Genomic DNA, 14,198 nt, shown 5'->3' on the forward strand with positions numbered 1-14,198 from the left:
AATTAATGAAAGGGATTAATGCGAAAGAAGAACGTTTACCACCGGCCATGGAAGTAAAGAGAATCATCAGTTACCTAGGACTTAACCTCGGGAAACTCTAGGAGCATTAACTTTCAGAGAGAAAATGAAGCTTATATAAGGCGATTAGAAACAAAGGAAGCTTCACAACTCGAGTAATTCCAAGTATAAGAAAAATGGCATCATATATGGTTGCATTAGAAGAGCTTAGAAGGAAAGCTTTCGAGGAAGATATGTTCCTCAATGTTAGACATCCTGATGGTACAAGAACCATTCAAGAGCTGACGAAGACACTGCTGGAAGAAGATCTGGGTCCAGAGATGGAGAAAGATCTGAAAGAATTCCTCAACTTCGTGGAGGAGATTCAGGAGTTGTGCCAGCTTGAGCTGAATCTGCTGAAAGAGAAGGAAACTGTGGAAAAGAGACTCAAGACGACAGAAGATAGTCTGGAGAGAGATGAGCTGAGCATCAAACTCGGCAACATAGAGTATTCACTGGATCGTCTGGAGAAGGAGAGAGTGGAGCAGCGCCAGGAATGCAGAAGAATGAGGAAGGATCCTCCATTCTAGATAGGAAAATTTATGATGTAATGATTGATATATGAATAAAAGGAGTTTTGCAAATATATGTCATAAATGATGCAATAAGAAATAATAAACAAGTATAACACATAATTCAAATATATTAAAGTTAGGAAAATAAAAAAATAGAAGAAAAACGAAAGAAATCCTAAGAACTAGGGCTTGGCAGTGCGACACAGAAGTTCTTGAAGTGCAAGATTCATGTCAAACAGGAGAGCCTCATGAGAGTTGAGACGTTGTTCCAAAATGTCAAGTCTGGAAGAGCTTGGCTGTGCAGAAGTAGAGGGAACATCCTGAGCAGAGTGAGGAGTTTGAGCATCAGCATGTGCAAAAGGCACTGGAGTAAGTGCTTGACATCTGAGGGCTTCAGCTTCAGCTTCAAGCCTTTCAGCTTCTAACTTGGCATTTGCAATCCTTTCAGCTTCTTGACGAGCAGCTTCTTCTGCCTGTTCTTTCTTTTTATGTGCTTCCTCAACAGCTTCAAGTAGCTTACTTCTCAGCCGTTGTTCATGCAGAATCACTCTTCTATTGAACCGCTGCCTTGCAGCCTCAATCCTCTGATCCCTTGCCGCAGTGAGAAGACTCATCATAGAGGGAACTTGAGCAATTAACCAATCACTCAGACGATTCCATTCTTCAGCAACAGAGTCAGGATTCTCACTCAGGTCAGTGTGACCTTCGACATTGCGAATCATCAGTGAAGCTTCATGACTAAATACACTGATGCACTCAAGGAGGGTGTTTGGCTTGAGGTAGGTAAAGGGAACGATGGAAAGATTGGTTTCAGGAGAGGTTGGGTGATTGCTGCTATTGGCCTCAGAGGCACCTTGAGGAGAACCAACATCAAAGGTTTGTTCATTGGAAATATGGGTCTCATGGTTTGGTTCAGAGGTTTCAACCTGAGGGTGTGGTGATCTAACCGAAGAGTGGTTAGATTCAGAGTTCTCTGGTTCTGGTTGAACGGGTTGATGTTGAATGGGTTGAGATGAAGGGTCTGCTTCATTCAGAGGTGTGACTAGAATAGGATTGTCTGGGTCAACTAGACGTTCTGGTCTAGGTCCAGGGTATCTCCTAGGACTAGTCACAGTAAGGTAGTACTCAGGAATGATAGATTCCTTTTCTTTCCTTACTTGGTCAAATTTTCTGAGGGATTCGGAGTTGTTTGAAGGTGAGGAGTCAGCAACATTGGTAGGAAAAGATACAGAGGGACAGGGTGTTGTGGAGTCTGTATCAGTGGTTCTACGAACAGGACGTTCTGATGCTCTGGGAACAGAGTGATCAGAAGTTCTGGGTTCAGGTTCAGACTGTTCGAGAATTATGGGTTCATATGTTTGTGGGTTGTATTGGATGGTAATGGGTGAAGTAGGTTCAGAAGGTCTGGAAGTCTGAAGCATGTTCCAAAGAGGTGCTTCATGTGGGGAAGGTTGGAAAAATGAAGACCTTGGTGAAGTGGGTGGAGAAGTGGTTTGTGCAGCTGGTTGGGACTCAGGGATAGGAGTGAGTGGGTTGGAAGGTCGTTTGAGCATTGCAGAGATTGGGAGTGCATCAAATGAACTTAAATCATCATCAGAATCAACAACAGCAGACTTACTTGATGATCGCACTGAAGACCGAGTCACTCTGGAAGGAGTTTCAATCCATCTGATTACTTGAGCAGCTGGTTCTACACAGGTAGGCTTCTCCATGATTCTGACTTGCTTCTTCTTCTTTGGTGGAGGAGGACCATCATCATCACCATCAGATGGAGCATCTGGCTTGGTGGGCTCCTCATGTTTTCTCTTAATCCTGTCAGCCTTCTTCTTCTTCTGAGCAACCTCATCAGACTCTTCAGAGGATTCCTCCAAAAGCATTTTCCTTGTCTTCTTCTTCTTGGGAGGAGAGTCAAACTCTAGAGCTGGTGGCAATCTTCTGAAAAACTCGTCCACATCAATCTCAAAACCTTGTTGCTTCAGATCATCAATGTAGCACAAGATAGCTTCTAGATTGTCTGCTTGAGACCATAGAGGATAATCAATCAGAGGGATTCTTCTTCTTCTGACTTCATCAGAAGTGTCTTCATGTGCAGGAGCAATCTTTGTCTGAATCAGCCCCATCTTCTTCAAGGAGTTGGAAGTGAAGACATCACTAACAATCGTGGTCAGATCCTTTGTGCAGCCAGCCTTTGTCAGATCTTCTACAAGCTTACTCTCAATGAAGATATCTGAGAGCAGTCTTCCAAAGGGAATGTATTTGATGGCAGACTTCTTAGAAGCAGTTTTTCTTGATTTCCTGATACACTCCTTGAGGTAGGAGAACAGGAAGAAAGGAAGACATATCTTCTGATGATCTTGGATGAAGAAAAGCATTGCTTTCTGGCAGAAATTGATGTAGTCAGGAGAGCTGCCCTTAGGCCTTTGATTTATGTAGTGAAGTAGAATCTTGTGCCAGATTCTAAGCTTTGGATGAAGATCCACTACCTTGTAGTCACTCTTGCCTGGTTTATAAGTGGTGTAAAGAGCTTTGTTGGTCTCTTCTTTTGTCCTGGGTTTCACCTTGGATTCCGTCAGTTGGAATCTATAACCTCTGCCAGTGTGCTCACCCAGAAGATCAACAATCGACTTCTCAGTGATGATGATCCTTCTGCCAGCAATATACGAAACCACCTGAGTATCATCACATTTAGCGTGTTTCCAGAATTCCTTGACCAATTTGTCATACACCGGTCCTCGAAGCCTGTTGAAGTATTCTTCCCAGCCTTGAACACGGACTTCGGGACGAAGATCATACCCAATAGCAGCGATGTTGTCTAGGTCGAATCTCCATTCAGCAAGAACCAGTAATTCTTCAGGAGCATAAACGCAGTGAACGGCACAGCCCCGTTCAGCAATAGGGATCATCTGCCCTTGAGCCGGAGCTTGAGTTCTTTGAACTTCAGGACCTGCCTGTCCTGTAGCTTGACCAACTACCATCATTGGAAACTGAGTACCTTCGGTTGCTTCACCTCTGTTTACTCTCACCATTTTTGAGCGGTTGGAGGTTTTGGGTAGAAAGGAAGAGGATGAGTAGAGAGAGAAAGAGATCGTGGGGATAAGGGTTTTGAAAACGAAGAGAGAGAGTGTGAAACCGGAAGTGATGGAGAACGTGTGTGTATAGTGGGTTTTTGAAAATAACCGTTGTTGATTTAAAGAAAAAAGCAAAATCAACGGTTGAAAATTAAAGACATCATATCAGCAGTTAATACACCAATCACACACAGGAGAGAAGCACATCAACACTCATTACAACAGACTGTCACACGGTCACAAGGAACTATGCATCAGGGTTACTGACACACGTTTATTGTCTCCACTTCAGAGTGAGCACCAATGGGTACTTATACTATGATGGAGTTACCTTCTTGACTAGACATCTTCTGATAAAGAAGTATCATAGTCAGAGGTTCTGATCCATCTTCATGCTGGACAAAAGTCCTTATTCAGATTTTTCAGAATAAAATTAAATCTATCCTCTACTAAGAGCTTTGTAAAGATATCTGCCCATTGATGGTCAGTATCAACAAACTTCAGAAGAAGTACGCCCTTTTGAACATAATCTCTAATAAAGTGATACCTTACCTCAATATGTTTTGCCCTTGAATGTAAGATTGGATTCTTACTCAATGAGATTGCAGCAGTGTTATCACAATAGATTGGGATATTGCTCTCAAGGATCTGATAATCCTGTAAGATCAAGTTTTGATCTAGTAGTACAACTCTATGTTTTGATGATTACAAGTTAACCTTTTGAGTATGAACAATTATGGTACTCTAACGTGTTTTTCTGAGTGTGCTATTTACAGGCTCTGACCTTGATTCAGTCTCACACAAATCAGAAGCACTGTGCATAAAGAGTGACCCAAGCAACGCTTTCGCATTCTCCATGTTCACTCTGAACAGTGGAAAAGCTTCAGAAGATCTGAAGTAAATCAAGCTCTGATAAGGACTTAGCTCACTTGAAGCTCTGATGATCCAGAAGATCTGACAACCAAAAGACTCTGAAGGCTCAGATGCTCTGACAGTGTAGAAGACTCTGACGATCCAGACTCTGAAGAGTGAAGACTCTGAAGTCCAGAAGCAACTGGCTCTGAAGACCATGTACTGATCCTCTGAAGTGAAGATCAGAAGGTACAACGGTCAGAGGATCCATGCTTCCCTCTGACTCTGATCAATCAGCCTCACAAGTTCCTATACGAAGCAATCCTCTGATCAGAAGTCTACGAGGTTAAGGTCAAGTCACTATCCAAAGTACAAAAGCAAAGTGTACTATCCTGACGACCTACCTAACATCCTCAGCCACAACAGAAGCTGGAATTTCCAGAACTGCCCTCCAACGGTAGCATTTCCATGCAACGTTCAACCCTAATCCTTGGAGTATAAATAGTGACTGAAGACTGAAAGAAGCGGCTAGAAGCATTCACACACGCGCAAGAAATATTCAAATCCTTCTAAGCTTTCTTTCATCCTGAATTTCATTGTGTTTACTACAAGCTTTTTAGAAGCACTTTCTTTGTAAACAAGAACTTCATATACAGTTGTATAGTTTTCCTTTAGGAGATCAAGGTTGATCGGATCCTAGAGAAGACTAAGAGAGTGAATCTTAGTGAGAGCTAAGTCAGTGTATTGTTAGTCACTTGTAGGTTTCAAGTGCAGTTGTAACACATACCTGATTAGTGGATTGCCTTCATTCTAAGAAGGAAGAAATCACCTTAACGGGTGGACTGGATTAGCTTGAGTGATTTATCAAGTGAACCAGGATAAAATCCTTGTGTGCTTTTCTATCTCTTATCTTTTAGCACATAGTTTGTTTCGAAAGATTTGTTAAAATCTTTAAGGTGGAAGTTTTATTTTGAAAACGTTATTCAAACCCCCCCTTTCTACCGTTTTTCATACCTTCAATTGGTATCAGAGCGCAAGTTCTGATTACCACACCTAACAGTGTTCAGTGATCCGGGCCGGTGTGAAAAACAATGGCTACAACCAGTGAAACACAGAAAGATGGATACAACGCAAAGCCTCCTATGTTCGACGGCCAAAGGTTCGAGTATTGGAAAGATATACTCGAAAGTTTCTTTCTGGGTTTTGATGCAGATCTCTGGGATATTATTGTGGATGGCTATGAGCGTCCAGTTGACGAAGAAGGCAAGAAGATCCCCAGGTCAGAGATGACTGCAGATCAAAAGAAGCTGTACTCACAACATCACAAAGCAAGAGCAATTCTTCTAAGTGCTATTTCTTATGAAGAGTACCAGAAGATTACAGATCGTGAGTTTGCAAAAGGCATTTTTGAATCTCTGAAGATGTCTCATGAAGGAAACAAGAAAGTCAAAGAATCAAAGGCATTGTCTTTGATCCAAAAGTATGAATCCTTCATCATGGAACCAAATGAGTCCATCGAAGAAATGTTTTCCAGATTTCAACTGCTTGTAGCTGGAATACGACCTCTCAACAAGAGCTACACAACAAAAGATCATGTCATAAGGGTCATCAGGTGTCTTCCTAAAAGCTGGATGCCTTTAGTGACATCAATAGAGCTCACAAGAGATGTCGAGCGTATGAGTTTAGAAGAACTCATTAGCATTCTGAAATGCCATGAGCTGAAGCGTTCTGAGATGCAAGATCTGAGGAAAAAGTCTATAGCCTTGAAATCCAAATCTGAAAAGGCTAAGGCTGAGAAGTCAAAGGCTCTCCAAGCTGAAGCAGAAGAATCTGAAGAAGCATCAGAAGACTCTGATGAAGATGAGCTGACTCTGATCTCCAAGAGACTCAACCGCATCTGGAAGCACAAGCAAAGCAAGTACAGAAGCTCTGGAAAGGCCAAAGGAAAGTCTGAATCTTCAGGCCAGAAGAAGTCATTAATCAAGGAAGTCACATGTTTTGAGTGCAAAGAATCAGGGCACTACAAAAGTGATTGTCCAAGGTTGAAGAAGGACAAGAAGCCAAAGAAGCACTTCAAGACGAAGAAGAGTCTGATGGTGACATTCGATGAATCAGAGTCAGAGGATGTTGACTCTGATGGTGAAGTCCAAGGACTCATGGCTATCGTCAAGGACAAAGGAGCAGAGTCAAAGGAAGCTGTTGACTCTGACTCAGAATCAGAAGGAGATCCTAATTCAGACGATGAAAATGAGGTATTCGCTTCTTTCTCTACCTCTGAACTGAAACATGCTTTGTCTGATATTATGGATAAGTATAACTCTATTGTCTAAGCATAAGAAGTTGAAAAAGAACTTATCTGCTGTTTCTAAGACTCCTTCTGAACATGAGAAAATTATTTCTGATTTGAAAAATGATAATCATGCTTTGATCAATTCTAACTCTGTGCTTAAGAACCAGATCGCTAAGTTAGAAGAAATAGTTGCTTGTGATGCCTCTGATTGTAGAAACGAATCTAAGTATGAAAAGTCTTTTCAAGGATTCCTGGCTAAGAGTGTAGATAGAAGCTTAATGGCTTCAATGATCTATGGCGTAAGCAGAAATGGAATACATGGCATTGGCTATTCTAAACCAATTAGAAATGAGCCCTCTGTGTCTAAAGCTAAATCCTTGTATGAATGCTTTGTTCCCTCTGCTACCATATTGCCTGATCCTTTACCTGCTAAAGTTGTTAAAGCCCCTCTTAAAAAGGGATCCTTCTCCATGTCTAAATATCATGCAAAAATTCCTTTACATTATCATGTTGAAAAACCCAAGGTGATCAGAACCTCTGGGTTAACTAACAAGAAAGGACCCAAAAAGTGGGTACCTAAGGACAAGATTATGTATGTTGCAGATATCCTTGATAGCTCCACTGAAACACCAGTCATGGTATCTGGACAGTGGATGCTCGCGTCACATGACGGGAGAAAGGCGTATGTTCCAAGAGCTAAAACTTAAGCCTGGAGGCGAAGTTGGCTTTGGAGGAAATGAAAAGGGTAAAATTGTTGGTACTGGTACTATTTGTGTAGATAGTAGTCCATGCATTGATAATGTGTTATTGGTAGACGTCTTAACTCATAACTTATTGTCTATAAGTCAATTAGCTAACAAGGGTTATGATGTTATCTTTAATCAAAAGTCCTGCCGGGCTGTAAGTCAGATCGATGGCTCTGTTCTGTTTAACAGCAAGAGGAAGAACAACATTTATAAGATCAGATTATCTGAGTTGGAGGCTCAGAATGTGAAGTGTCTTCTTTCTGTTAATGAAGAGCAGTGGGTATGGCTTAGACGGTTAGGGCATGCCAGTATGAGAAAGATTTCTCAGTTGAGCAAGCTAAACCTTGTCAGGGGCTTACCCAATCTGAAGTTCGCTTCAGACGCTCTTTGTGAAGCATGTCAGAAAGGCAAATTCACTAAAGTCCCTTTCAAGGCAAAGAATGTCGTCTCAACCTCAAGGCCGTTGGAACTTCTGCATATCGACCTTTTTGGACCAGTGAAAACTGAGTCTATAGGTGGCAAGAGATATGGGATGATCATCGTTGACGACTATAGCCGCTGGACATGGGTAAAGTTTCTAACCCGCAAGGATGAGTCTCATGCTGTGTTCTCTACCTTCATAGCCCAAGTGCAAAACGAGAAGGCTTGTAGGATTGTGCGTGTCAGAAGTGACCATGGTGGAGAGTTTGAGAATGAAAAGTTTGAGAGTCTGTTTGATTCCTATGGAATTGCACATGATTTCTCTTGTCCCAGAACTCCTCAACAGAATGGTGTTGTTGAGAGGAAGAACAGAACTCTTCAGGAGATGGCTAGAACCATGCTCCAAGAAACTGGCATGGCTAAGCACTTTTGGGCAGAGGCAGTAAACACAGCGTGTTACATTCAGAACAGAATCTCTGTGAGACCAATTCTGAATAAGACTCCCTATGAATTGTGGAAGAACATAAAACCCAACATTTCTTATTTTCATCCTTTTGGTTGTGTTTGTTATGTTCTTAATACTAAGGATAGATTGCATAAATTTGATGCTAAGTCTTCTAAATGTCTATTACTTGGTTACTCTGATAGATCTAAAGGTTTTAGATTTTACAATACTGATGCTAAGACTATTGAAGAGTCTATTCATGTTAAATTTGACGATAAGCTTGACTCTGATCAGTCAAAGCTAGTTGAGAAATTTGCAGATTTAAGTATAAATGTTTCTGACAAAGGCAAAGCTCCAGAGGAAGCTGAGCCAGAGGAAGATGAACCAGAAGAAGAAGCTGGTCCCTCTGATTCACAACCTCAGAAGAAAAGCAGAATCATTGCATCACATCCTAAGGAATTGATTCTGGGCAACAAAGATGAACCAGTCAGAACCAGATCAGCCTTCAGACCCTCTGAAGAGACCCTGCTCAGTCTGAAAGGATTGGTGTCCTTAATTGAACCCAAGTCCATAGATGAAGCTCTTCAGGACAAGGATTGGATTCTGGCTATGGAAGAAGAATTGAATCAATTCTCCAAGAACGATGTTTGGAGCTTAGTGAAGAAGCCTGAGAGTGTCCATGTAATTGGAACAAAATGGGTGTTCAGAAACAAACTGAATGAGAAAGGAGATGTAGTCAGAAACAAGGCAAGGCTAGTTGCACAAGGCTACAGCCAGCAGGAAGGAATAGACTACACAGAAACATTTGCTCCAGTAGCAAGACTAGAAGCAATCAGACTGTTGATCTCCTTCTCAGTGAATCACAACATAGTTCTTCATTAGATGGATGTGAAGAGTGCTTTCCTAAATGGTTATATTTCAGAGGAAGTCTACGTTCATCAACCCCCAGGTTTTGAAGATGAGAAGAATCCAGACCATGTGTTCAAATTGAAGAAATCACTCTATGGTCTGAAGCAAGCTCCCAGAGCATGGTATGAGAGACTCAGCTCATTCCTTCTGGAGAATGAGTTTGTAAGGGGTAAAGTAGATACAACTCTCTTTTGCAAAACTTATAGAGATGATATCTTAATTGTGCAAATCTATGTTGATGATATTATATTTGGTTATGCTAATCAATCTCTATGCAAAGAATTTTCTGAGATGATGCAGGCTGAATTTGAGATGAGTATGATGGGAGAACTAAAGTACTTTCTGGGAATACAAGTTGATCAAACACCAGAAGGAACATATATCCATCAGAGCAAGTACACTAAAGAACTTCTGAAGAAGTTCAACATGCTGGAATCTACAGTGGCCAAGACTCCAATGCATCCTACATGCATTCTGGAGAAAGAAGATGCAAGTGGTAAAGTTTGTCAGAAGCTTTATCGTGGTATGATAGGATCTCTTCTATATTTAACTGCATCTAGGCCAGATATATTATTTAGTGTTCACTTATGTGCTCGTTTCCAATCAGATGCACGGGAAACCCACTTTACTGCTGTTAAGAGGATCCTAAGGTATCTGAAAGGCACCACTAACCTTGGCTTGATGTATAAGAAAACATTAGAGTATAAGCTTTCAGGTTACTGTGATGCTGATTATGCTGGAGATAGAACAGAGAGAAAAAGTACTTCTGGAAATTGTCAATTTCTGGGAAGTAATCTAGTCTCATGGGCAAGCAAGAGGCAATCAACCATTGCACTATCCACTGCAGAGGCAGAATATATCTCAGCAGCAATATGCAGCACCCAGATGCTCTGGATGAAACATCAGCTGGAGGACTATCAGATCCTTGAGAGCAATATCCCAATCTATTGTGATAACACTGCTGCAATATCATTGAGTAAGAATCCTATCTTACATTCAAGGGCAAAGCACATTGAGGTAAAGTATCACTTTATTAGAGATTATGTACAGAAGGGCATACTTCTTCTGAAGTTTGTTGATACTGACCATCAATGGACAGATATCTTTACAAAGCCCTTAGCAGAGGATAGATTTAATTTCATTCTGAAAAATCTGAATATGGACTTTTGTCCAGAGTGAAGATGGATCAGAACCTCTGACTATGATACTTCTTGATCAGAAGATGTCTAGTCCAGAAGGTAACTCCATCAGAGTGTATGTACCCATTGGTGCTGACTCTAAAGCTGAGACAGTAACACGTGTGTCAGTATCTCTGATGCATAGTTCCATGTGCCCGTGTGACAGTCTGTCATAATGTGTGTAGATGTGCTTCTCTCCTGTGTGTGATACGTGTATTTACTGTTACTATGATGTCTTTAATTTTTAACCGTTGATTTTAATTTGCTTTTTGAATTAACAACGGTTATTTGTCAAAACCCACTATACACACACGATCTCCTACACTTTCGGTTTTTACTCTCTCTCTTCTGCATTTTCAAAAACCGCTTACCCACGATCTCTCTCTCGCTCTCTATTCTTCTTTCAACTTCATCTTCTACCCCAAAACCTTCAACCGCTCCAACAATGGTGAGACAAACCAGAAACGAAGCTACCGAAGCAACCAGGTTCCCTCACATGGTAGTGGGTCAAGCTACAGGCCAATTGGGTCCTGAAGCTCCTGCTCAAGGTCAAGGTCAAGAGCAAGTAATTCCGATTGCAGAACGGGGCTGTGCCGTTCATTGTGTGTACGCTCCTGAAGAACTTCAAGTACTGGCAGAATTGAGATTCGACCTCGACAATCTTGCTGCAAATGGGTATGATCTTCGTCCTGAAGTCCGTGTTCAAGGCTGGGAAAATTACTTCAACAGGCTTCGAGGACCGGTGTACGACAAATTGGTCAAGGAATTCTGGAAGCACGCTGACTGCGATGACACTCAGGTGGTCTCCCACATTGCTGGTAGGAGGATCATAATTACTGAGAAGTCATTCGTGAATCTGCTGGGTGCAGAGACTGCACATGGGTATCGATTCCAACTCACTGAATCGAAGCTGAAACCCAAAACGAAGGATGAGACCAACAAGGCCCTGTACACCACATACAAACCGGGCAAGACTGATTACAAGGTGGTGGATCTTCATCCCAAGCTCAGAATCTGGCATAAGATTTTGCTGCACTGTATCAACCAGAGGCCAAAGGGCAGTTCCCCAGATTACATCAACTTCAACCAGAAGGCGATGCTGTTTTTCATCCAAGACAAGCAGAAGATCTGCCTTCCCTACTTCCTGTTCTCTTACTTGAAGGAGTGTATCAAGAAGTCCAGAACTACTGCCTCCATCAAGTCAGCAATCAAGTATATCCCTTTTGGGAGATTGCTGTCAGATCTCTTCATTGAGAGCAACCTTGTACAAGATCTGGTCAATGCTGGATGCGTAGAGGACTTGACCACCATTGTCAGTGATGTCTTCACTGCCAATTCTCTGAAGAAGATGGGTTTAGTTAAGAAGAAAATTGCCCCAGCTCATGAAGATACATCTGCTGAAATCAGACAGAGAAGGGTGTCTCTGAATGACTATCCTCTGTGGACACAGGCAGACAACCCTGAAGCTATTAGATGCTATGTTGAAGACCTAAGGGCTCAAGGCTTTGAAATTGACTTAGATGAATTCTTCAGAAGACTGCCGCCAGCTCTAGAGTTTGACTCTCCTCCCAAGAGGAAAGCCCAGAGGAAGATGGTCTTAGAAGAATCCTCTGAGAAATCTGATGTCCCTCTGACGAAGAAGAAGAAAGCTGACCAACCAAAGAGGAAACATGATGAAACCAGCAAGCCAGATGATGGTAATGATGGTGATAATGATGGTGGTCCCTCTCCTCCCAAGAAGAAGAAGAAACAAGTCAGACTTGTGGTGAAGCCTACAAGGGTGGAACCAGCTGCTCAAGTGGTCAGAAGGATTGAAACTCCTCCCAGAGTGACTCGGTCATCAGTGCGATCATAAAGTAAGTCTGTTGTTGATTCTGATGCTGATTTGAATTCATTTGATGCACTCCCCATTTCTGCTATGCTCAAACGATCCACAAACCCACTCACTCCCATTCCTGAATCCCAACCAGCTGCACAAACCACCTCTCAACCTAATTCACCCCGGTCTTCATTTTTCCAACCTTCTCCAAACGAAGCACCTCTCTGGAATATGCTTCAGAACCAACCTACCGGACCCTCTGATCCAACCTCCCCTATTACCATTCAATACAATCCAGAATCTGAACCCCTTACTCTTGAACCTGAACTCACAATTCCTGTTCAACCAGAACCTGAACCCAGAACGTTTGATCACTCTGTCCCCAGAGCATCAGAACGTCTGGTTGCCAGAACCACTGATACAGATTCTTCCAGTGTCTATACACCTGTATCATTCCCAACCAATGTGGCTGACTCCTCCCCTTCCAACAACTCTGAATCCATTCGTAAATTCATGGGGGTCAGAAAAGAAAAGGTGTCTACCTTAGAAGAGTATTACCTCACTTGTCCAAGCCCTAGAAGATATCCTGGCCCTAGACCTGAACGTCTAGTTGACCCAGATGAACCTATCTTGGCCAATCCTTTACATGAGGCAGACCCTTTGGCTCAACAAGCTCAACCTGACCCTATCCAACAAGAGCCAGTTCAACCAGACCCAGAACAATCTGTGTCTAACCACTCTTCGGTTAGATCACCCAATCCTCTGGTTGACACTTCTGAACCACACCTTGGAGCCTCTGAACCTCATGTCCAAACCTTTGACATTGGCTCTCCCCAAGGTACCTCTGAAGCTCATAGCTGTAATCACCCAACCTCTCCAGAAACCAACCTCTCAATCATTCCCTACACTTCCCTCAGACCCACCTCTCTCTCTGAGTGCATCAATGTTTTCAATCGTGAAGCCTCTTTGATGCTACGAAATGTACAAGGTCAGACTGATCTGAGTGAGGATGCTGAGTCTGTGGCTGAAAAGTGGAATAGTCTGAGCACTTGGCTAGTAGCTCAGGTTCCAGTTATGATGCAACATTTGACTGCAGAAAGGGATCAGAGGATCAAGGCTGCAAAGCAGAGGTTTGCTAGAAGGGTGGCTCTTCATGAACAACAACAACGACATAAGCTCCTTGAAGCTGCTGAAGAGGCCAGAAGAAAGCAAGAGGAAGCTGACGAAGCTGCACGTCAAGCTGCAGCTCAAGCTGAACAAGCAAGATTAGAGGCAGAGCAACTTGAAGCTGAAGCTGAAGCCCTTAGACTTGCACCAGTGGTTTTTACTCCTGCTGCTTCTGCTTCCACTACTGCTCATCAAGCTGCTCAGAATGTTCCTTCCAGCTCCACACCGACAAGCTCGTCCAGACTTGACCTCATGGAACAACGTCTTGATACTCATGAGTCTATGCTACAGGACATGAAGCAAATGATGATGGAACTTCTGCGTCGCACTGATAAACCCTAGTCTTAAGATCTCTTTGTTTTCCCTCTTAACTTAGTTTCTTTTTAACTTCTTTTCTTTATCTTCTTTAAGTTACTTTAGTTATTCTGCTTTGTTCGTTACTGTTTCTCTTTGCACACATTTATATATATATATATATATATATATATATATATATATATTTGTCACATTGTGTTTGCAAATTTTTTTTTATTCATAATCATTATGTTTACATCATACATTTTCTTTTTCCTAAAGTCTAGAATGGAGGATCCTTCCTCATTCTTCTGCACTCTTGACGCTGCTCTGACCTCTCCCTCTATAGATGATCCAGTGAATACTGGATGTTGTTGAGATTGACACTCAGCTCGTTCCTCTCTAGAACCTCTTCTGTTGTCTTGAGCTTTCCTTCTA

The sequence above is a fragment of the Lotus japonicus genome, chromosome 2, assembly GCF_012489685.1.
Source record: "Lotus japonicus ecotype B-129 chromosome 2, LjGifu_v1.2".
Taxonomy (NCBI): domain Eukaryota; kingdom Viridiplantae; phylum Streptophyta; class Magnoliopsida; order Fabales; family Fabaceae; genus Lotus; species Lotus japonicus.